A 22,072-nucleotide genomic window follows, 5' to 3' on the forward strand; every position below is an offset into this window, starting at 1 on the left:
TGTACGACCGTGGGTCCATAAATACCTGTTGGCCTGGGCTGAAGTGGCAGGGATGGGACTGGCCAAACACAGACATCTGGTCGTCATCGAGCTAAAGGCCGGGGCAGCTCCTGTGAGGGTGAGACAGTACCCCATGGGCCAGGAAGCTTGGCGGGGGATCACTCCCCACATTCGATGTCTCATGGATGCCGGAATTCTCAAGCGGTGCCAATCCCCTTGGAACACACCCTTACTGCCGGTGAAGAAGCCGGGGGGACAGGGCTGCGAGACACTTGGTACACTGTGTTGGACTTGAAAGATGCCTTTTTCAGCCTACCCCTGGAAGCCCAGAGCCAGACCTTTGAGTGGGCCGAAGGGGAAGGCCAACCGGTCATACAGTTAACTTGGACCCGCCTCCCACAGGGATTCAAGAACTCCTCTACCTTGTTGTAATGAGGCTCTGAGTGAGGACCTCTACGAATATTGGACTTGCCATCCAGAGGTCATTCTGCTACAATTTGTAGACGACCTTATGTTGGCTGGAACCACTGAAGAGGCATGCAGCCGTGCCACCGGGGACCTCTTACAGACCCTAGGCACCTTGGGGTATCCGCGCTAGCACAAAGAAGGCACAAATAGCCCAGCAAGAGGTCACCTATTTGGGGTATAAGATCAGGTAGGGGCAAAGGTGGCTAACTCAGGCCATGAAGGAAACAATATTGCAGATGCCAGAGCCCAAGGCCCCCACCAGGTGAGAGAGTTTCTGGGGACTGTTGGATATTGCAGACTGTGGATCATGGGGTTTGCTGAGAAGACCCGGCCCTTGTTTGAGGGAAGTAAAGAGACCCTAAACTGGACTTGGACTGAGCCAATGAGAGAGGCTTTCCAGACACTCAGACGGGCCCTACTAGAAGCCCCAGCCCTTGCCCTGCCTAACCCAAATAAGCCATTCCAGCTGTTTGTAGATGAAAAGCAAGGAATAGGAAAGGGGGTCTTGACTCAACAATGGGAACCGTGGAAGTGGCCAGTGGCATACCTTTCGAAGCTATTAGACCTGGTGGCCGCTGGGTGGCCCCCTTGCTTTCGCCTCATCGCAGCCCCTGCCCTCCTCGTCCGCGATGCTGACAAGTTGACGTATGGATAGCAACTCCTGGTTACCACCCCCCACGCCGTTGAAGGGGTTTTGAAGCAGCCACCGGGTAAGTGGATCTCCAATGCCCGCTTGACACATTGCCAGGCCTTGCTGCTCAATGCCCCACTGATGTGTTTTCAGACCCCCTGTTTCCTGAATCCGGCCATGCTCTTCCCCAACCCAGAGAAAGACCGCCCTCTCCATGATTGCAGCGAGATACTGGCTGAGGCCCTGGTGGCATGAAAAGACTTAACTGATGTGCCGCTAAACAACAGTGAGCTAGTATGGTTCACGGATGGGACCAGCTATGTAAAAGATGGGCAAAGGAAAGCAGAGCCACCATATTTGATGATTCAGGACAGATTATATGAGCTGAGACACTTCCCCCAAACACCTCTGCGCAAAAAGTAGAATTAATTGCCCTAATACAGGCTCTGGAGCTAGCCAAAGGGAAGAGAGTTACCATTTTTACTGACAGTCGATATGTTTTCAGCACTGCCCATATTCAAGGTCCAACACACTTGGGAGAGAAGAAGACCTTAACATTTCTCCAGACGGCCTGCCTGAGGTTCCCTCGACAAAATGCAACTGGATGAGAGATAATTCAGGCTTGCAAAATGTGCCAGCTAATGAGGGCAGACAAGAAGCAGCACACGGGAACGAGGTACCGAGGGGAAAAGCCAGGGCAACAGTGGGAGATAGATTTCACTGAGGTAAGGCCAGGCAAGTATGGGTATCACTATCTATTGTTTCTGGTAGATACCTTCTCGGGGTGGGTGGAAGCCTTCCCCGCTAAGGGAGAGACAGCAATAGTGGTTGCTAAAAAGATCTTAGAGGAGATAGTGCCTAGGTACGGGCTGCCAGTGACTATGGGCTCTGATAACGGACCTGCCTTTGTGAGCCAGATTGTACAAGGGCTGGCCCATGCTCTCGGGATGAAATGGAAGTTACATTGTGAATATAATCCCCAGAGCTCAGGACAGGTTGAGAGAATGAATCGGACTCTAAAAGAAACTTTGACAAAGTTGGCAATAGAGACTGGCGGGGACTGGGTACCCTCCTTCCCTTTGCACACTTTTGGGCACGTAACACCCCTTATAAGCTGAATCTTACCTCTTTTGAGATTCTGTATGGAAGACTCTCTCCTGTGTGTCCTATTTTCAAAGGAAAATGCCTCCCACCCCCTACTTTGGGACAATCCCAGCAAGCTCTGATGGCATTAAGTAAGGTGCATAACCATGTTTGGAAATGGATTCGAGAGATACAAGAGGGTCAAAATAAGGGGGCCATCCCCTCACATAATATTAGCCAAGGTGATTGGGTTTGGGTAAAATGGCACCAATCTAAAGTATTAGAACCTAGATGGAAAGGCCCTTATGTTATTCTCCTTACCACTCCTACTGCTGTCAAGGTTGACGGGATTGGACCCTGGGTTCACTGCAATCATGTGTGGCAAGCCACACTGGAAGAACAGGAAAAAGTGTGAGCAGAATGGAAGGCGAGTCCTCACCTGTCAAATCCTTTGAAACTGAAACTCTTCTGTCAGGAGGTCTCCTAATTCTCCTGCTGATGGACGGGCAGACTCGTGAGCTGCTCAATGAGACCTCAGGAATCCACCTTCCGAACACCTGGTGGCCAGACCTTTACTTTGACCAAAGGGGAAGGACCCCGGGGGAAATACCCACAATTCGGGCCATGGGGGGGCCATAGGGACTGGGAGAAAACTCAGCCAAGAGGGGTTCTTTGAGTGCCCGGGAAACATAAGAAATAACTGGAAAACCTGTGGTGGCATGGAAAGCTATTATTGCAGGAACTGGGGCTGTGTAACCTCTTGTGATGGGCTCTGGGAATGGGACGTAGGAAACAGAGATTTGGTAGCCCCGAGTGTGGCTCAATCCCCAGGGCCAAGTACCTCAGATACGGGTGCAATTTATCCAAGCTTCACTATCTCTGCAAGGCCAAGGGCTTTCCTCCCTACGAGCCTCTCTAGATGCAATCAGTCACTTAGAGAAGTCTTTGACTTCCTTGTCTGAGGTGGTCTTGCTGAATAAGAGAGGATTAGACTTGATTTTTCTCCAACAGGGTAGGGTCTGTGAGATTCTGGGAAAAGAATGTTGTTTCTATGCAGACCATACAAGAGTGGTAAGAGATTCTATGGCAAAAGTGAGAGAGGGACTGGCGCAATGAAAGAGAGAACAGGAAGCCCAGCAGAGATGGTTTGAGTCTTGGTTTCAATGCTCCCCCTGGGTGACTACCTTAATTTCCACCCTCCTGGGTCCACCTAACCGACTAGAATGAGCCAGTGGCCCAAGATGGAAAAGAGGAAGATTCCTCTACTTGAGCAACAGACAGGGGGGAATGTGAGGCAACGCCATGGCAGGCAGCTTAGATTAGGAGTAGGCCTTCCTACTTCTGGGTGGTAAGATTATCAGGCCACCTGGATACAATCAATCAGCTTTTGCTTAACACTGACCACTGTTTGCCAATTAGGAAATTAGGAACAGTGCGTAAACCACCCTGGGAAAGTCCCGTGCGTGAAAGTTTGAACCAATGAAATTGCTTTGCAAACTTGTAACCAATCCGCTTAAACCAAATACCAACAGCGTGTGCTCACCCTATAAATTTGTGTACCAGGTTGGCTCGGGGCTATCTGATCCTGCACCACTGCATTGCTTGCAGCAGGAGCCCTTATTCGAGTCAGCAATAAACTTCCCTTTTTGCGAGTTGCACTGTCTTGGAGGCCTTCTCTCTTCCCGCTCGGGAATTCGGACATTGGTCATAACAGGGAAAGAGACCTCCGGCAGGATTGACGCAGGGATCTGCTCCGCACCGGCGGGATGCTCGTGCGTAGAGTTACCTGGGGCTCCATTTCCGATGCAAGGACTATGCTGGAGAACCTCCAAATGCCAAATGGGAGAAGCAATTCACCGTGCCACGAGCACCACCACCAGCACAACCGGCACCAACACGAAGGCCAAGAGGAGAAAGGCGACCCATCGAGTCCCAAAGAAACTTCTCCACCAGCATGGCACAGGTGCCTGAGTGGAGATGGCTCATGCAACCGTTCCTTTCTGAAAGCAAAGGTCCTCCCCACACTGAGGAAAGACCCAAGCCTGCCCTAGCTTGTGAGAGCAAGACAACTCGACATCCGACTCTGCCCATCCTATCTGTCCGTCAGTTGTCTCGTCCCGCTTGGCCCCGGACAAACGACGCTGGACGCGATGAGACGTGGCCGGCCTCTGAAGTGTCTGGGGTGGTGGGGAAACTGTCCTCTCCTACCTGCTTTCCCGCCTGCCTCGTGATCCCGCGACCTGGTGGAGGGGCCCCCAGGACCCTTATCGATCCCCTCTTGCGGTTTCTTTCTTTCTCTTGGTTGCCGGCTTCAAACCCAAAACCCTCCATCAAACGGTGGTCCTGGAATTTGCGATTTAGCGTCTCAGACCTAGAGGGACAGCGGTGGCTCCTGAATGTGCTAGTTGGCTTGGCAAGGGACAGAGAACGTTCCGCTGGCTTCTTCGCCCCGCATGATTACCTACAAGGCACCGTGCCCACCCACACACAGAGAGGAAAAAGAATGATGAGCAGTATCTTCCCCCAAGAACACGAACAAGCATGCCCTGGACGAGGAAGTTGAGACATCCACAGGCTGCCCTCATTAATACCACCAATCTTCCTCTGCCCCATGGCCTCAAATGGACTTACTGCTTGCTCTATCCACACGCTCTGAAGAAGAAGAAGAAGAAGAAGGAGAAGGAGAAGGAGGTGAAGAAGGTGGAGAAGGAGGTTAAGAAGTTGAAGAAGGAGAGGAAGGAGAAGAATGGTGATTGGAATGGCGTGGCAGAGGGAATGGGAGTGTTGCCTGATGCTGGGGCAATTCTGTGCAAAAGAGAGACAAATGCTGGCTGATCTGGCTTCTCTGTGCCATGGGAAGGAGGCAAAAGGACAGCAAGGTTGTGAGCACCTGGGTCATAAAGCACAAAGCTCTAGGGTCCTGGGATGGGACGGGGCAGCGGGAGGTGGGAGCGGTGCAAGAGGCTAAGGAAGAAAGCAGGGTCATGCCCGTGTTTTCCTAGTAAGGATCAAGGGAGTCAACACGTCAGCTATGGGAAACCCGTGGACTGAGGAACGCCCGTGCTGGAAGGCAAGCATAATGTCCAGGATGAGAGAGCAAACAAACATACGTTTCACACACCAAGAAAGAAACAAACCGTCATCCTCCTCCAGGAGGAAAATCTGTTTATACCTTAAGTTATAGTGCGTTTTGAGCCCCTAAATTGGAAAGATGACTCTAGAAGTCAACTACTGTGTTTAAAGTAGAAAAGGAGAATGAAGACATGCAAAATAAATAAATAAATAAATAAAAAGAACGGAAAATACAAAAAAAAAATAAAAATGAACTAAAACACACACACACACACACATAGAAGAAGAAGAAAGAAAGAAAAAGACAGCTACGATTGAACAGGAGCTGAAGAAATGAATCCAAAGTTGCAGTGAGCCTCTGGCTTTCTGAGGGAGCTCGCTTTGGACCATGACCAACAGCCCTGAAGGGAGAAAAGCATATGTGCCACACTCGCGGCATCTTTTGGTGCTAGGACCCTGAACGCTAGAAGAGTGGCTTGTGAGAAAGCATAGAAATTGGAGTGGACCTCAGTTGAGAGCAAAGTTGAGGCAAGGGTTTATTATTGTCCAGAGAGGGGTTGTCCTCAGGCAGGGGTCTGGGGTGGGGAGATCCCTCAAGCGGAGAGGTGTCTGCCCAAAAAATTGATCAAAGGAACAAGTTACCCTAGGGATAGGAGCACAATCCTATTCAGGTGTCCATATCGACAATAGGGTTTACGACCTCAATGTTCGATCAGCACATCCTGATGGTGCAGGCGCTATCAAAGGTTCGTTTGTTCAACTAGTAAAGTCCTACGTGATCTGAGTTCAAACCGGAGTAATCCAGGTTGGTTTCTATCTATTATGTGTTTCTCCCAGTACGAAAGGACCAGAGAAATAAGGCCAACTTCAAACAAGCGCCTTAAATCGATTAATGATCTCATCTTAATTAACTCCACAAACAAACTTATACTAGAAAAGGGTTTTGTTAAGGTGGCAGAGCCAGGTAATTGCGTAAAACTTAAAACTTTATAATCAGAGATTCAAATCCTCTCCTAAACAAAATGTTTATAATTAATATTTTAATACTAATTATTCCCATTCTCCTAGCTGTGGCATTCCTCACACTAGTAGAATGGAAAGTCCTAGGATATATGCAATTTCAGAAAGGCCCAAACGTTGTAAGCCCCTACGGCCTACTCCAACCTATTGCAGATGCTATCAAACTTTTTATTAAAGAACCACTACGACCCGCCACATCCTCGATTTCAATATTTATTTAGCCCCTATTTTAGCCTTGAGTCTAGCCCTAACTATATGAATTCCCCTACCCATGCCATATCCCCTCATTAACATAAACCTAGGGGTCCTATTTATACTGGCAATATCAAGCCTGGCCGTATATTCTATTCTCTGATCGGGCTGAGCCTCCAATTCTAAATACTCACTAATTGGGGCCCTATGGGCAGTAGCACAAACAATTTCATGTGAAGTAACACTAGCGATTATCCTATTATCTGTTCTCCTAACAAATGGGTACTTCACACTTTCCACTTTAATCATTACACAGGAACAAGTGTGACTCATTTTTCCAGCATGACCCTTAGCAAAAATATGATTCATCTCAACACTAGCAGAAACAAACCGAGCCCCATTTGACCTCACCGAAAGTGAATCAGAACTAGTCTCAGGCTTTAACGTAGAGTATGCAGCAGGACCATTCACCCTGTTTTTCATAGCAGAATATGCAAGGATTATTATAATATCTTCACAACAATTTTATTCCTAGGAGCATTTCATAACCCAATCCTACCAGAACTTTACACAATCAATTTTACTATTAAATCCCTGCTACTAACAATCTCTTTCCTATGAATCCGTGCATCTTATCCTCGATTTCGCTATGACCAGCTAATACATTTGCTATGAAAAAATTTCTTACCTCTAACACTAGCCCTATGCATATGACACATATCACTACCCATTTTCCTATCAAGCATCCCCCCACAAACGTAAAAAATATGTCTGACAAAAGAGTTACTTTGATAGAGTAAATAATAGAGGTTTAAGCCCTCTTATTTCTAGAACTATAGCAATTGAACCTACTCCTAAGAATCCAAAACTCTGTGCTCCCAATTACACCAAATTCTAATAGTAAGGTCAGCTAATTCAGCTATTGGGCCCATACCCCGAAAATGTTGGTTTATATCCTTCCCATACTAGTAAACCCAATCATCTTTATTCTTATCTTATCAACAATAATACTAGGAACTATCATTGTTATAAATAGCTCCCATTGGCTACTTGTCTGAATTGGAGTTGAAGTAAACATGCTCACTATCATTCTTATTATAATAAAAAAGCATAACCCACGGGCTACAGAGGCATCAACCAAATATTTTTTGACCCAATCAACAGCCTTAATACTGCTAATAATAGCCATTATTATTAAACTAATATTCTCAGGTCAATGGACTGTAATAAAATTATTTAACCCAGTAGCATCTATACTCATAACAATGGCTCTCACCATAAAATTAGGAATAGCCCCATTCCATTTCTGAGTCCCAGAAGTAACACAAGGCATCCCCCTGTCATCAGGCCTAATTCTGCTTACATGACAAAAATCAGCACCCTTATCTGTACTTTACCAAACCTTTCCATCCATTCATCTAAATATAATCTTAACCATTTCTATTTTATCAATTATGATTGGAGGCTGAGGGGGGCTAAACCAAACTCAACTATGAAACATTATGGCATACTCATCAATTGCCCACATAGGCTGAATAACAGCAGTCTTACCATATAATCCCACAATAACATTACTAAATCTAGTTATCTATATTATTATAACTTCTACCATGTTCACACTATTTATAGCTAATTCGACTACCGCTATCATTATCATTATCACACACATGTAATAAAATACCCATAATAACCATCCTAATCCTTGTTACCCTCCTATCAATAGGAGGACTTCCCACCACTATCAGGATTCCTGCCAAAATGAATAATTATCCAAGAAATAACCAAAAATAATAGCCTCATCTTGCCCACCCTCATAGCAATCACAGCACTACTAAATTTATATTTTTATATATGACTCACATTTTCCACCACACTAATAATATTTCCCTCTACAAACAACATAAAAATAAAATGACAATTCTCCACTACAAAACAAATAACTCTCCTACCTACAATAATTGTTCTATCTACTATACTACTTCCACTCACACCAATTTTATCAGTACTAGAATAGGAGTTTAGGTTAACCTAGACCAAGAGCCTTCAAAGCCCTAAACAAGTGTAATATACTTAACTCCTGATAAGGATTGCAAGACCATATCTTACATCAATTGAATGCAAATCAACCACTTTAATTAAGCTAAATCCTCACTAGATTGGTGGGTTCCACCCCCACGAAACTTTAGTTAACAGCTAAACACCCTAATTAACTGGCTTCAATCTACTTCTCCCGCTGCGAAGAAAAAAAGGCGGGAGAAGCCCCGGCAGAATTGAAGCTGCTTCTTTGAATTTGCAATTCAACATGAAATTTCACCACAGGACTTGGTAAAAAGAGGAATATAAACCTCTGTCTTTAGATTTACAGTCTAACGCTTCGCTCAGCCATTTTACCTATGTTTATTAACCACTAATTATTTTCAACTAATCATAAAGATATTGGCACTCTGTATTTATTATTTGGTGCCTGAGCAGGCACGGTAGGAACAGCCCTAAGCCTATTGATTCGTGCTGAACTGGGTCAAACTGGAGCCCTGCTTAGAGACGACCAAATTTATAGCGTAATTGTAACTGCACACGCATTCGTAATAATTTTCTTTATAGTAATGCCAATTATAATTGGAGGATTTGGCAATTGACTAGTTCCCTTAATAATTGGTGCCCCAGACATAGCATTTCCTCGGATAAATAACATAAGTTTTTCACTCCTCCCTCCCTCTTTTTTAATTACTTCTAGCATCATCTATAGTTGAAGCTGGCACAGGGACAGGCTGAACTGTATATCCCCCTCTAGCTGGTAATCTGGCCCACGCAGGGGCTTCAGTGGACCTGACTAATTTTTCTTTATACCTGGCAGGTGTCTCTTCAATCCTAGGGGCCATTAATTTCATTACAACAATCATCAATATAAAACCTCCTGCTATATCTCAATATCAAACCCCTCTATTCCTGTGATCCCTATTAATTACAGGCGTATTACTGCTTCTCTCACTCCCTGTACTAGCTGCCAGAATTACAATACTGCTAACAGACCAAAATTTAAAAACAACTTTCTTTGACACGGCAGGAGGCAGAGACCCTATTCTGTATCAACACTTATTCTGATTCTTTGGACACCCTGAAGTATATATTCTTATTTTACCCGGCTTTGGCATAATCTCTCACATTGTAACATATTATTCAGGGAAAAAAGAACCATTTGGGTACATGGGAATAGTCTGGGCTATAATATCAATTGGATTTCTAGGGTTTATCGTATGAGCCCACCACATGCTCACGGTCGGAACTGACGTTGACACACGAGTCTCTTTCATATCAGCTACCATAATCATTGCCATCCCAACTGGAGTAAAAGTCTTTAGCTGATTAGCAACACTTCACCGAGGCAACATTAAATGATCACCTGCTATAATATGAGCTCTAGGCTTTATTTTCCTTTTTACAGTTGGAGGCTTAACCGGAAATGTTCTTGCCAATTCTTCTCTTGACATTGTTTTCCATGACACATATTATGTAGTTGAACAGTTCCACTATATATGATCAATAGGAGCTGTATTTGCTATTATAGGGGGATTTGTTCACTGATTCCCACTCTTCTCAGGATATACCCTTAATAACACATGAGCCAAAGTCCATTTCGTAATTATATTTGTAGGTGTAAATATAACCTTTTTCCCACCGCATTTCCTAGGATTGTCCGGCATACCACGACGCTATTCTGACTACCCAGACGCGTACACAATGTGAAATACCATCTCATCCATAGGCTCATTTATCTCTTTAACAGCAGTTATACTGATAATTTTTATTATCTAGAAGCGTTTGCATCTAAGCGAGAAGTCCTAACTGTAGAACTAACAGCAACAAACTTAGAGTGACTAAACGGGTGCCCTCCACCATACGATACATTTGAAGAACCTACGTACAATAACTTAAAATAAGAAAGGAAGGAATTGATCCCCCCATAGCTGGTTTCAAGTCAACATTATAGCCACTATGTCTTTCTCAATTGATGAGGTGTTAGCAAAATATTATATAACTTTGTCAAGGTTAAGTTACAGGTGAAAACCCCGTACACCTCATATGGCTTACCACATACAACTAGGTTTCCAAAAATCAACATCACCTATTATAGAAAAACTATTACATTTTCATGATCATACACTAATAATTGTGTTTCTAATCAGCTCGCTAGTACTCTACATCATCTCACTGATTCTAACGACAAAATTAACTCACACTAGTACAATAGACGCCCTAGAGGTAGAACAGTCTAAACTATTCTACCAGTCATTATCCTAATTTTAATTGCTCTCCCGTCTTTGTGACAGGAGAGGTGGGCAGACATATGTTCCCATAAGTGTGTTAGGATCTGTAGGGTGAGCGCACGGAATTCCTCCCCAGCCCGCATGTGTGTGCTGAACTTGGAAGCCCTGCAGGGACACTCTAGCAGGCAAGTCTGGAAGGCCAAAGGCTCCCCGAATCATATGCATCCTGAGCCCTTTGGTCCAGGGCCAGATCGGAAGTGCGTGTGGGGCTTCGTCATGGGGAATTCCCCGAGCAAAGTGTGGGCGGTGGGATGTCCAGAGTGGGAGTGAGCACGCCCTCGGCCGCCTCAGCCAATGAGGAGCTTGCGCGTGCGGGGGTGGGGCTGTGGGAAAGCCATCAAAGGCCCGAGGGGGCGGGGCCCAGGCCCTTTCTCAGAGAAGCACCATCTGAAGGGAGGAGGCGTCCTTGAGCAGCTGCAGGTAGGAGATGGAAAGACTCCTGGGCCTTGTGTGCAGACAGCCGGGGGCTGCTTCTGCGCACGGGTTTGGTTCGTGTCTGTCTCCTATCAAAGTCTCACCCAGAGGGCAAGGTTGTCGGCCCACCGCCGTAGGTGCGGATGCCCTTCGAGGAACCTCTGTCCCTGAGGTGTCAACGCCGGCGGTTGGGCGGCCCCAGGGGGTGACTTGGCTCCTGCGTCGGCAGGACTGGCGCCTGGCCACCAAGTCGCCCTGGGTGGGAGGGGGCCGTGGGGGGTTGGGGCTGGGCTTCAGAATCTGGGAAACACCTGCTACGTGAATGCAGTGCTGCAGTGTCTGAGCCACATGCCGCCCCTGGCCAGCTGGGTGGTGTCCCAGCAGCACGCCACCCTCTGTCCGGCCCGCACCTCCTGCACGCTCTGTGCCATGCGAGCTCACGTGACCCGAGCCCTCCTTCACCCGGGAGAGGTGATCCGGCCCCGCAAGGACCTGCTGGCGGGCTTCCACAGACACCAGCAGGAAGACGCCCACGAGTTTCTGATGTTCACTCTGAATGCCATGCAGCAAGGCTGCTTGAGTGCATCCCAGCCGTCGGGCCATCCCTCCGAGGACACCACCCTCATCCGTCAGATCTTCGGCGGGACCTGGAGGTCTCAGATCCAGTGTCTCCACTGCCTCGGTGTCTCGGACACGTTCGACCCTTATCTGGACGTCAGCCTGGATATCACGGTGGCTCAGAGTGTGGAGCAAGCTCTAAGAGAGCTGGTGAAGCCCGAGAAGCTGGACGCTGAAAATGCCTATGACTGTGGCGCTTGTCTCCGGAAGGTGCCTGCCACCAAGAGGTTGACTTTGCACAGCACGTCCCAGGTCCTGGTGCTGGTGCTGAAGCGGTTCACACAGGTGAGCGGGGCCAAAAGGGCTCAGGAAGTGCGCTATCCCCAGTGCCTCGACCTGCAGCCCTACACGTCTGAGCGGAAGGCAGGGCCACTGGGCTACGTGCTCTATGCCGTGCTGGTGCACTCCGGGTAGAGCTGTGAGCGAGGACACTACTTTTCTTACGTGCGAGCGGGCAACGGCCAGTGGTATAAGATGGACGATGCCAAGGTGAGCTCCTGTGACGAGAGTGCTGCCCTGAGCCAGAGCGCCTACGTCCTCTTCTACTCCCGGGAGGGTGCGTGGCAAGCCGGTGCTGGGGGAGGGGCAGCGGCCCCCCTGCCGGCCGACCCCACACACCCCGGGGAACCTGACCCCGCCGGCCCCGGGGGGCCCGCGGGAGACGCCAGCAGCAGAGCTCCTGGGTCGCAGGTGTCCCCGGGGGACACAGAGGTCGAAGGAATCAGCTTAGAGCGGTGGAGACGCCTCCAAGAGCACAACCGGCCGAAGCCAGCCTTCGACCTCCGGAAGATCCAGTCGGCGCTGCCTGCCGGCGCAGTCGTGATTCACCAGTCCAAACACGGAGGAGGGAGAGACGGCAAGCTGCCTGGACAGGAGCACCACTGGCTCGACCGTCCCAGCATGGACAGCCCGCCTCCGGGCCCGAGGAGCGTTGGCAATGGCCCTGGTGCCAGCGGGAGGGCCCGAGCGACCAAGAGGAAGAACAAGAAGCCGCGGCCATCTCTGGGGCTGTGGCGGTAGGTAGGCTCGGAGACACATGCGTGCAGAAGCCCGCGCACACTCTGCGTGCCGCACGCCCTGTGTGACCCACCAAGAGTTCCGGCGAGGAGCCAGTTCCTCTCGGCGGTGTGGCTGGTGCAGCCTCCTGGAAAGAGGCGGGGCCTGCAGTGTGCCCGGGGCCACGCTGTTCACCTGGATCGTGCTGAGCTGCCGAGCTCTCGAGGGCTGCCTCTGCTGGCAAGTTCCTGGAGAGGATGGGGTGCGTGACGGGGTCTGAGCACGGTCCGAGGTCCTCGTGCTTCTGCGCGGGTGGGAGAGTCCTCTCTGGATGGGACTTTGGGTGTGGGTTTGCCTTTCTTTCCCCGTCTGCTTTCTCTGGCCGCACCGCTGGCCTCTGGTGAGTGACGCGGCAGGGAGACGCCTCCCAGTCTGCCCACAGCCAGCCGAGCAAGGAGACGATCTCCTGAGCCCTTCGGGGGCCGGGCCGGGAGGAGCGGGTGCGGGTCCGTGAATCGTGTCCTTCCGGCCGGTCAGGCTCTCGCAAACGCCCCAGACGTCGAGCAGGGTCCCGGGAGGAGATGGGCGACCAGGCTCTATGGGTGGAATATCCTTGGGAGGCGTAGTGCTACTTGGGAAAGGGACTTCCGGCAGGAATGACGCGGGGATCTGCTCGTCACCGGCGGGACGCTCGTGCGCAGAGATGCCTGGGGCTCCATTTCCGGTGCAAGGAGTCTGCTGCAGAACCTCCAAGTGCCAAACGGGAGAAGCGATTCACCGTGCCCCCAGCACCACCGCCAGCACCACCGGCACAAACACGACGGCCGAGGGGAGAAAGGCAACCCGTCGAGTCCCAAAGAAACTTCTCCACCAGCATGGCACAGGTGCCTAAGTGGAGATGGCTCATGCAACCGTCCATTTGTGAAAGCAAAGGTCCTCCCCGCACTGAGGAAAGACCCAAGCCTGCCCTAGATGGTGAGAGCAAGACAACTGGTCATCCGACTCTGCCCATCCTATCTGTCCGTCAGTTGTCTCGTCCCGCTTGGCCCCGGACAAACGCCGCTGGACGCGATGAGACGTGGCCGGCCTCTGAAGTGTCTGGGGCGGTGGGGAAACTGTCCTCTCCTAGCTGCTTTCCCGCCTGCCTCATGATCCCGCGACCTGGTGGAGGGGTGCCTGAGGCCCCTTATCGATCCCCTCTAGCGGTTTCTTTCTTTCTCTTGGTTGCCGGCTTCAAACCCAAAACCCTCCATCCAAAGGTGGGCCTGGAATTTGCGATTTAGCATCTCAGACCTAGAGGGCCAACTGTGCCTCCTGAGCGCGCTCGTCGGCTTGGCAAGGAACAGAGAACTCTCCGCTGGCGTTTGACCCCGCACGGTTACCTACAACGCACCGTGCCCTCACCCGTAGAGAGGAAAGAGAATGATGAGCAGCATCTTCCCCCAAGAACACGAACAAGCGTGCCCTGGACGAGGAAGTCGAGCCACCCACAGGCCGCCCTCATTATCACCACCAATCTTCCCCCGCCCCATGGCCTCAAATGGACTTACTGCTTGCCCCATCCACACCCTCTGGAGAAGAAGGAGAAGGAGAAGGAGAAGGAGGTGAAAAAGGAGAAGAATGGTGATTGGAATGTGTGGCAGAGGGAATGGGAAGGTGGCCTGACGCTGGGGCAAATCCGGGCAAAAGAGAGACAGATGCTGGCTGATCTGGCTTCTCTGTGCCATGGGAAGGAGGCAAAAGGACAGCAGGGTTGTGAGCACGTGGGTCATAAAGCACAAAGCGGTAGCGTCCTGGGATGGGACGGGGCAGCGGGAGGTGTGAGGGGGTGCAATAGGCTAAGGAAGAAAGTGGGGTGACGGCCATCTTTTCCTAGTAAGGATCAACGGAGTCAACACGTCAGCTATGGGAAACCCGTGGACTGTGGAACGCCCGTAGTGCTGGAAGGCAAGCATAATGTCCAGGGTGGGAGAGCAGACAGACATACATGTCACACACCAAGAAGGAAACCAACAGTCACGCTCCTCCAGGAGGGACATCTTTTTATACCTTAATGGATAGTGCATTTTGAGCCCCTAAATTGAAAAGATGACTCTAGAAGTCAACTTGTGTAATTAAAGTAGAACAAGAGAGTGAAAAGAAGCAAAAAAATATGTAATAATAATAAAATGAGCAGGAAGTACAAAGAAAATTAAAAAATGAACGAAATGGCAAAAAAAAGAAAAAAAAGAAAAGAAAAGAAAGTAGAACAAGAAAGAAAAAGACAACTAAGATTGAAAAGGAGCTGAAGAAATGAATCCAAAGTTTCAGCGCGACTATGGCTTTCTGAAGGAGCTCGCCTTGGACCATGACCAACAGCCCCGAAGGGAGAAAAGCATATGTGCCACACTCGCGGCACCTTTTGGTGCTAGGACCCGGAACGCTAGAAGAGTGGCTAGTGAGAAAGCATAGAAATTGGAGTGGACCTCAGTGGAGGGCAAAGTTGAGGCAAGGCTTTATTGTTGTCCGGGGAGGGGCTGTCCTCAGGCAGGGGTCTGGGGTCGGGAGACACCTCAAGGGGAGAGGGTAGGTGGGCAGACATATGTTCCCACAAGTGTGTTAGGATCTGAAGGGTGAGCCCACAGAATTCCTTCCCAGCCCGCTTGTGTGTGCTGAACGTGGAAGCCCTGCAGTGACTCTCTAGCGGGCAAGGCTGGAAGGCCAAAGGCCCCCCCGACTCATTTGCATCCTGAGCCCTTTGGTCCAGGGCCAGATCGGAAGTGCGTGTGGGGCTTCGTCATGGGGAATTCCCCGAGCAAAGTGTGGGCGGTGGGATGTCGGGAGTGGGAGTGAGCACGCCCTCGGCCGCCTCAGCCAATGAGGAGCTTGCGCGTGGGGGGGTGGGGCTGTGGGAAAGCCATCAAAGGCCCGAGGGGGCGGGGCCCAGGCCCTTTCTCGGAGAAGCACCTTCTGAGGGGAGGAGGCGTCGTCGTGCAGCTGCAGGTAGGAGATGGAGAGACTGGCGGGCCTTGTGTGCAGAGACCCGGGGGCTGCTTCTGCGCACGGGGGTGGTGCGTGTCCGTCTCCCTGCAACGTCTCACCCGGAGGGCAAGGTTGTCGGCCCAGCGCCGCCGGTGCGGATGCCCTTCGGGGACCCTCTGTCCCTGAGGGGCCGTCGCCGGCGCTTGGGCGGCCCCAGCGGGGTGACTTGGCTCCTGGGTCGGCAGAGCTGGCGCCTGGCCACCAAGTCGCCCTGAGTTGGAGGGGGCCGTGGGGGGTCGGGGCTGGGCTTCAGAATCTGGGGAACACCTGCTACGTGAATGCAGCGCTGCAGTGTCTGAGCCACACGCCGCCCCTGGCCAGCTGGGTGGTGTCCCAGCAGCACGCCACCCTCTGTCCGGCCCGCACCTCCTGCACGCTCTGTGCCATGCGAGCTCACGTGACCCGAGCCCTCCTTCACCCGGGAGAGGTGATCCGGCCCCGCAAGGACCTGCTGGCGGGCTTCCACAGACACCAGCAGGAAGACGCCCACGAGTTTCTGATGTTCACTCTGAATGCCATGCAGCAAGGCTGCTTGAGTGCATCCCAGCCGTCGGGCCATCCCTCCGAGGACACCACCCTCATCCGTCAGATCTTCGGCGGGACCTGGAGGTCTCAGATCCAGTGTCTCCACTGCCTCGGTGTCTCGGACACGTTCGACCCTTATCTGGACGTCAGCCTGGATATCACGGCTGCTCAGAGTGTGGAGCAAGCTCTGAGAGAGCTGGTGAAGCCCGAGAAGCTGGACGCTGAAAATGCCTATGACTGTGGCGCTTGTCTCCGGAAGGTGCCTGCCACCAAGAGGTTGACTTTGCACAGCACGTCCCAGGTCCTGGTGCTGGTGCTGAAGCGGTTCACACAGGTGAGCGGGGCCAAAAGGGCTCAGGAAGTGCGCTATCCCCAGTGCCTCGACCTGCAGCCCTACACGTCTGAGCAGAAGGCAGGGCCACTGGGCTACGTGCTCTATGCCGTGCTGGTGCACTCCGGGTGGAGCTGTGAGCGAGGACACTACTTTTCTTACGTGCGAGCGGGCAACGGCCAGTGGTATAAGATGGACGATGCCAAGGTGAGCTCCTGTGACGAGAGTGCTGCCCTGAGCCAGAGCGCCTACGTCCTCTTCTACTCCCGGGAGGGTGCGTGGCAAGCCGGTGCTGGGGGAGGGGCAGCGGCCCCCCTGCCGGCCGACCCCACACACCCCGGGGAACCTGACCCCGCCGGCCCCGGGGAGCCCGCGGGAGATGCCAGCGACAGAGCTCCTGGGTCGCAGGTGTCCCCGGGGGACACAGAGGTCGAAGGAATCAGCTTAGAGCGGTGGAGACGCCTCCAAGAGCACAACCGGCCGAAGCCGGCCTTCGACCTCCGGAAGATCCAGTCGGCGCTGCCTGCCGGCGCAGTCGTGATTCACCAGTCCAAACACGGAGGAGGGAGAGACGGCAAGCTGCCTGGACAGGAGCACCACTGGCTCGACCGTCCCAGCACGGACAGCCCGCCTCCGGGCCCGAGGAGCGTTGGCAACGGCCCTTGTGCCAGCGGGAGGGCCCGAGCGACCAAGAGGAAGAACAAGAAGCCGCGGCCATCTCTGGGGCTGTGGCGGTAGGTAGGCTCGGAGGCACATGCGTGCAGAAGCCCGCGCACACTCTGCGTGCGGCACGCCCTGTGTGACCCACCAAGAGTTCCGGCGAGGAGCCAGTTCCTCTCGGCGGTGTGGCTGGTGCAGCCTCCTGGAAAGAGGCGGGGCCTGCAGTGTGCCCGGGGCCACGCTGTTCACCTGGATCGTGCTGAGCTGCCGAGCTCTCGAGGGCTGCCTCTGCTGGCAAGTTCCTGGAGAGGATGGGGTGCGTGACGGGGTCTGAGCACGGTCCGAGGTCCTCGCGCTTCTGCGCGGGTGGGAGAGTCCTCTCTGGATGGGACTTTGGGTGTGGGTTTGCCTTTCTTTCCCCGTCTGCTTTCTCTGGCCGCACCGCTGGCCTCTGGTGAGTGACGCGCCAGGGAGACGCCTCCCAGTCTGCCCACAGCCAGCCGAGCAAGGAGACGATCTCCTGAGCCCTTCAGGGGCCGGGAGGAGCGGGTGCGGGTCCGTGAATCGTGTCCTTCCGGCCGGTCAGGCTCTCGCAAACGCCCCAGACGTCGAGCAGGGTCCCGGGAGGAGATGGGCGACCAGGCTCTATGGGTGGAATATCCTTGGGAGGCGTAGTGCTACTTGGGAAAGGGACTTCCGGCAGGAATGACGCGGGGATCTGCTCGTCACCGGCGGGACGCTCGTGCGCAGAGATGCCTGGGGCTCCATTTCCGGTGCAAGGAGTCTGCTGCAGAACCTCCAAGTGCCAAACGGGAGAAGCGATTCACCGTGCCCCCAGCACCACCGCCAGCACCACCGGCACAAACACGACGGCCGAGGGGAGAAAGGCAACCCGTCGAGTCCCAAAGAAACTTCTCCACCAGCATGGCACAGGTGCCTAAGTGGAGATGGCTCATGCAACCGTCCATTTGTGAAAGCAAAGGTCCTCCCCGCACTGAGGAAAGACCCAAGCCTGCCCTAGATGGTGAGAGCAAGACAACTGGTCATCCGACTCTGCCCATCCTATCTGTCCGTCAGTTGTCTCGTCCCGCTTGGCCCCGGACAAACGCCGCTGGACGCGATGAGACGTGGCCGGCCTCCGAAGTGTCTGGGGCGGTGGGGAAACTGTCCTCTCCTAGCTGCTTTCCCGCCTGCCTCGTGATCCCGCGACCTGGTGGAGGGGTGCCTGAGGCCCCTTATCGATCCCCTCTAGCGGTTTCTTTCTTTCTCTTGGTTGCCGGCTTCAAACCCAAAACCCTCCATCCAAAGGTGGGCCTGGAATTTGCGATTTAGCATCTCAGACCTAGAGGGCCAACAGTGCCTCCTGAGCGCGCTCGTCGGCTTGGCAAGGAACAGAGAACTCTCCGCTGGCGTTTGCCCCCGCACGGTTACCTACAGCGCACCGTGCCCTCCACCCGTAGAGAGGAAAGAGAATGATGAGCAGTATCTTCCCCCAAGAACACGAACAAGCGTGCCCTGGACGAGGAAGTCGAGCCACCCACAGGCCGCCCTCATTATCACCACCAATCTTCCCCCGCCCCATGGCCTCAAATGGACTTACTGCTTGCCCCATCCACACCCTCTGGAGAAGAAGGAGAAGGAGAAGGAGAAGGAGGTGAAAAAGGAGAAGAATGGTGATTGGAATGTGTGGCAGAGGGAATGGGAAGGTCGCCTGATGCTGGGGCAAATCCGCGCAAAAGAGAGACAGATGCTGGCTGATCTGGCTTCTCTGTGCCATGGGAAGGAGGCAAAAGGACAGCAGGGTTGTGAGCACGTGGGTCATAAAGCACAAAGCGGTAGCGTCCTGGGATGGGACGGGGCAGCGAGAGGTGTGAGGGGGTGCAATAGGCTAAGGAAGAAAGTGGGGTGACGGCCATCGTTTCCTAGTAAGGATCAACGGAGTCAACACGTCAGCTATGGGAAACCCGTGGACTGTGGAACGCCCGTAGTGCTGGAAGGCAAGCATAATGTCCAGGGTGGGAGAGCAGACAGACATACATGTCACACACCAAGAAGGAAACCAACAGTCACGCTCCTCCAGGAGGGACATCTTTTTATACCTTAATGGATAGTGCATTTTGAGCCCCTAAATTGAAAAGATGACTCTAGAAGTCAACTTGTGTAATTAAAGTAGAACAAGAGAGTGAAAAGAAGCAAAAAAATATGTAATAATAATAAAATGAGCAGGAAGTACAAAGAAAATTAAAAAATGAACGAAATGGCAAAAAAAAGAAAAAAAGAAAAGAAAAGAAAGTAGAACAAGAAAGAAAAAGACAACTAAGATTGAAAAGGAGCTGAAGAAATGAATCCAAAGTTTCAGCGCGACTATGGCTTTCTGAAGGAGCTCGCCTTGGACCATGACCAACAGCCCCGAAGGGGGAAAAGCATATGTGCCACACTCGCGGCACCTTTTGGTGCTAGGACCCGGAACGCTAGAAGAGTGGCTAGTGAGAAAGCATAGAAATTGGAGTGGACCTCAGTGGAGGGCAAAGTTGAGGCAAGGCTTTATTGTTGTCCGGGGAGGGGCTGTCCTCAGGCAGGGGTCTGGGGTCGGGAGACCCCTCAAGGGGAGAGGGTAGGTGGGCAGACATATGTTCCCACAAGTGTGTTAGGATCTGAAGGGTGAGCCCACAGAATTCCTTCCCAGCCCGCTTGTGTGTGCTGAACGTGGAAGCCCTGCAGTGACTCTCTAGCGGGCAAGGCTGGAAGGCCAAAGGCCCCCCCGACTCATTTGCATCCTGAGCCCTTTGGTCCAGGGCCAGATCGGAAGTGCGTGTGGGGCTTCGTCATGGGGAATTCCCCGAGCAAAGTGTGGGCGGTGGGATGTCGGGAGTGGGAGTGAGCACGCCCTCGGCCGCCTCAGCCAATGAGGAGCTTGCGCGTGCGGGGGTGGGGATGTGGGAAAGCCATCAAAGGCCCGAGGGGGCGGGGCCCAGGCCCTTTCTCGGAGAAGCACCTTCTGAGGGGAGGAGGCATCGTCGTGCAGCTGCAGGTAGGAGATGGAGAGACTGGCGGGCCTTGTGTGCAGAGACCCGGGGGCTGCTTCTGCGCACGGGGGTGGTGCGTGTCCGTCTCCCTTCAACGTCTCACCCGTAGGGCAAGGTTGTCGGCCCAGCGCCGCCGGTGCGGATGCCCTTCGGGGACCCTCTGTCCCTGAGGGGCCGTCGCCGGCGCTTGGGCGGCCCCAGCGGGGTGACTTGGCTCCTGGGTCGGCAGAGCTGGTGCCTGGCCACCAAGTCGCCCTGAGTTGGAGGGGGCCGTGGGGGGTCGGGGCTGGGCTTCAGAATCTGGGGAACACCTGCTACGTGAATGCAGCGCTGCAGTGTCTGAGCCACACGCTGCCCCTGGCCAGCTGGGTGGTGTCCCAGCAGCACGCCACCCTCTGTCCGGCCCGCACCTCCTGCACGCTCTGTGCCATGCGAGCTCACGTGACCCGAGCCCTCCTTCACCCGGGAGAGGTGATCCGGCCCCGCAAGGACCTGCTGGCGGGCTTCCACAGACACCAGCAGGAAGACGCCCACGAGTTTCTGATGTTCACTCTGAATGCCATGCAGCAAGGCTGCTTGAGTGCATCCCAGCCGTCGGGCCATCCCTCCGAGGACACCACCCTCATCCGTCAGATCTTCGGCGGGACCTGGAGGTCTCAGATCCAGTGTCTCCACTGCCTCGGTGTCTCGGACACGTTCGACCCTTATCTGGACGTCAGCCTGGATATCACGGCGGCTCAGAGTGTGGAGCAAGCTCTGAGAGAGCTGGTGAAGCCCGAGAAGCTGGACGCTGAAAATGCCTATGACTGTGGCGCTTGTCTCCGGAAGGTGCCTGCCACCAAGAGGTTGACTTTGCACAGCACGTCCCAGGTCCTGGTGCTGGTGCTGAAGCGGTTCACACAGGTGAGCGGGGCCAAAAGGGCTCAGGAAGTGCGCTATCCCCAGTGCCTCGACCTGCAGCCCTACACGTCTGAGCGGAAGGCAGGGCCACTGGGCTACGTGCTCTATGCCGTGCTGGTGCACTCCGGGTGGAGCTGTGAGCGAGGACACTACTTTTCTTACGTGCGAGCGGGCAACGGCCAGTGGTATAAGATGGACGATGCCAAGGTGAGCTCCTGTGACGAGAGTGCTGCCCTGAGCCAGAGCGCCTACGTCCTCTTCTACTCCCGGGAGGGTGCGTGGCAAGCCGGTGCTGGGGGAGGGGCAGCGGCCCCCCTGCCGGCCGACACCACACACCCCGAGGAACCTGACCCCGCCGGCCCCGGGGAGCCCGCGGGAGACGCCAGCGGCAGAGCTCCTGGGTCGCAGGTGTCCCCGGGGGACACAGAGGTCGAAGGAATCAGCTTAGAGCGGTGGAGACGCCTCCAAGAGCACAACCGGCCGAAGCCGGCCTTCGACCTCCGGAAGATCCAGTCGGCGCTGCCTGCCGGCGCAGTCGTGATTCACCAGTCCAAACACGGAGGAGGGAGAGACGGCAAGCTGCCTGGACAGGAGCACCACTGGCTCGACCGTCCCAGCACGGACAGCCCGCCTCCGGGCCCGAGGAGCGTTGGCAACGGCCCTTGTGCCAGCGGGAGGGCCCGAGCGACCAAGAGGAAGAACAAGAAGCCGCGGCCATCTCTGGGGCTGTGGCGGTAGGTAGGCTCGGAGGCACATGCGTGCAGAAGCCCGCGCACACTCTGCGTGCCGC

The 22,072-nt window shown here is 53.3% G+C and overlaps 1 long non-coding RNA gene across 2 annotated transcripts in view; it reads right to left on the minus strand.

Annotated features, from left to right (window-relative positions):
- Nucleotides 1–7,634: 7,634 nt before the first annotated feature.
- Nucleotides 7,635–22,072, minus strand: part of LOC136170984 (uncharacterized) — a 473,556-nt gene continuing 459,118 nt past the window's right edge. Inside the window, exon 3 of one of the 2 annotated variants that reach the window (XR_010663726.1) lies at nt 7,635–8,046. This is a non-coding gene — a long non-coding RNA (uncharacterized lncRNA). The remainder of the gene's footprint in view (nt 8,047–22,072) is intronic. The other variant, XR_010663725.1, reaches the window with a different exon arrangement.

The sequence above is a fragment of the Muntiacus reevesi genome, chromosome 6 (genome assembly GCF_963930625.1).
Source record: "Muntiacus reevesi chromosome 6, mMunRee1.1, whole genome shotgun sequence".
Lineage (NCBI taxonomy): Eukaryota > Metazoa > Chordata > Mammalia > Artiodactyla > Cervidae > Muntiacus > Muntiacus reevesi.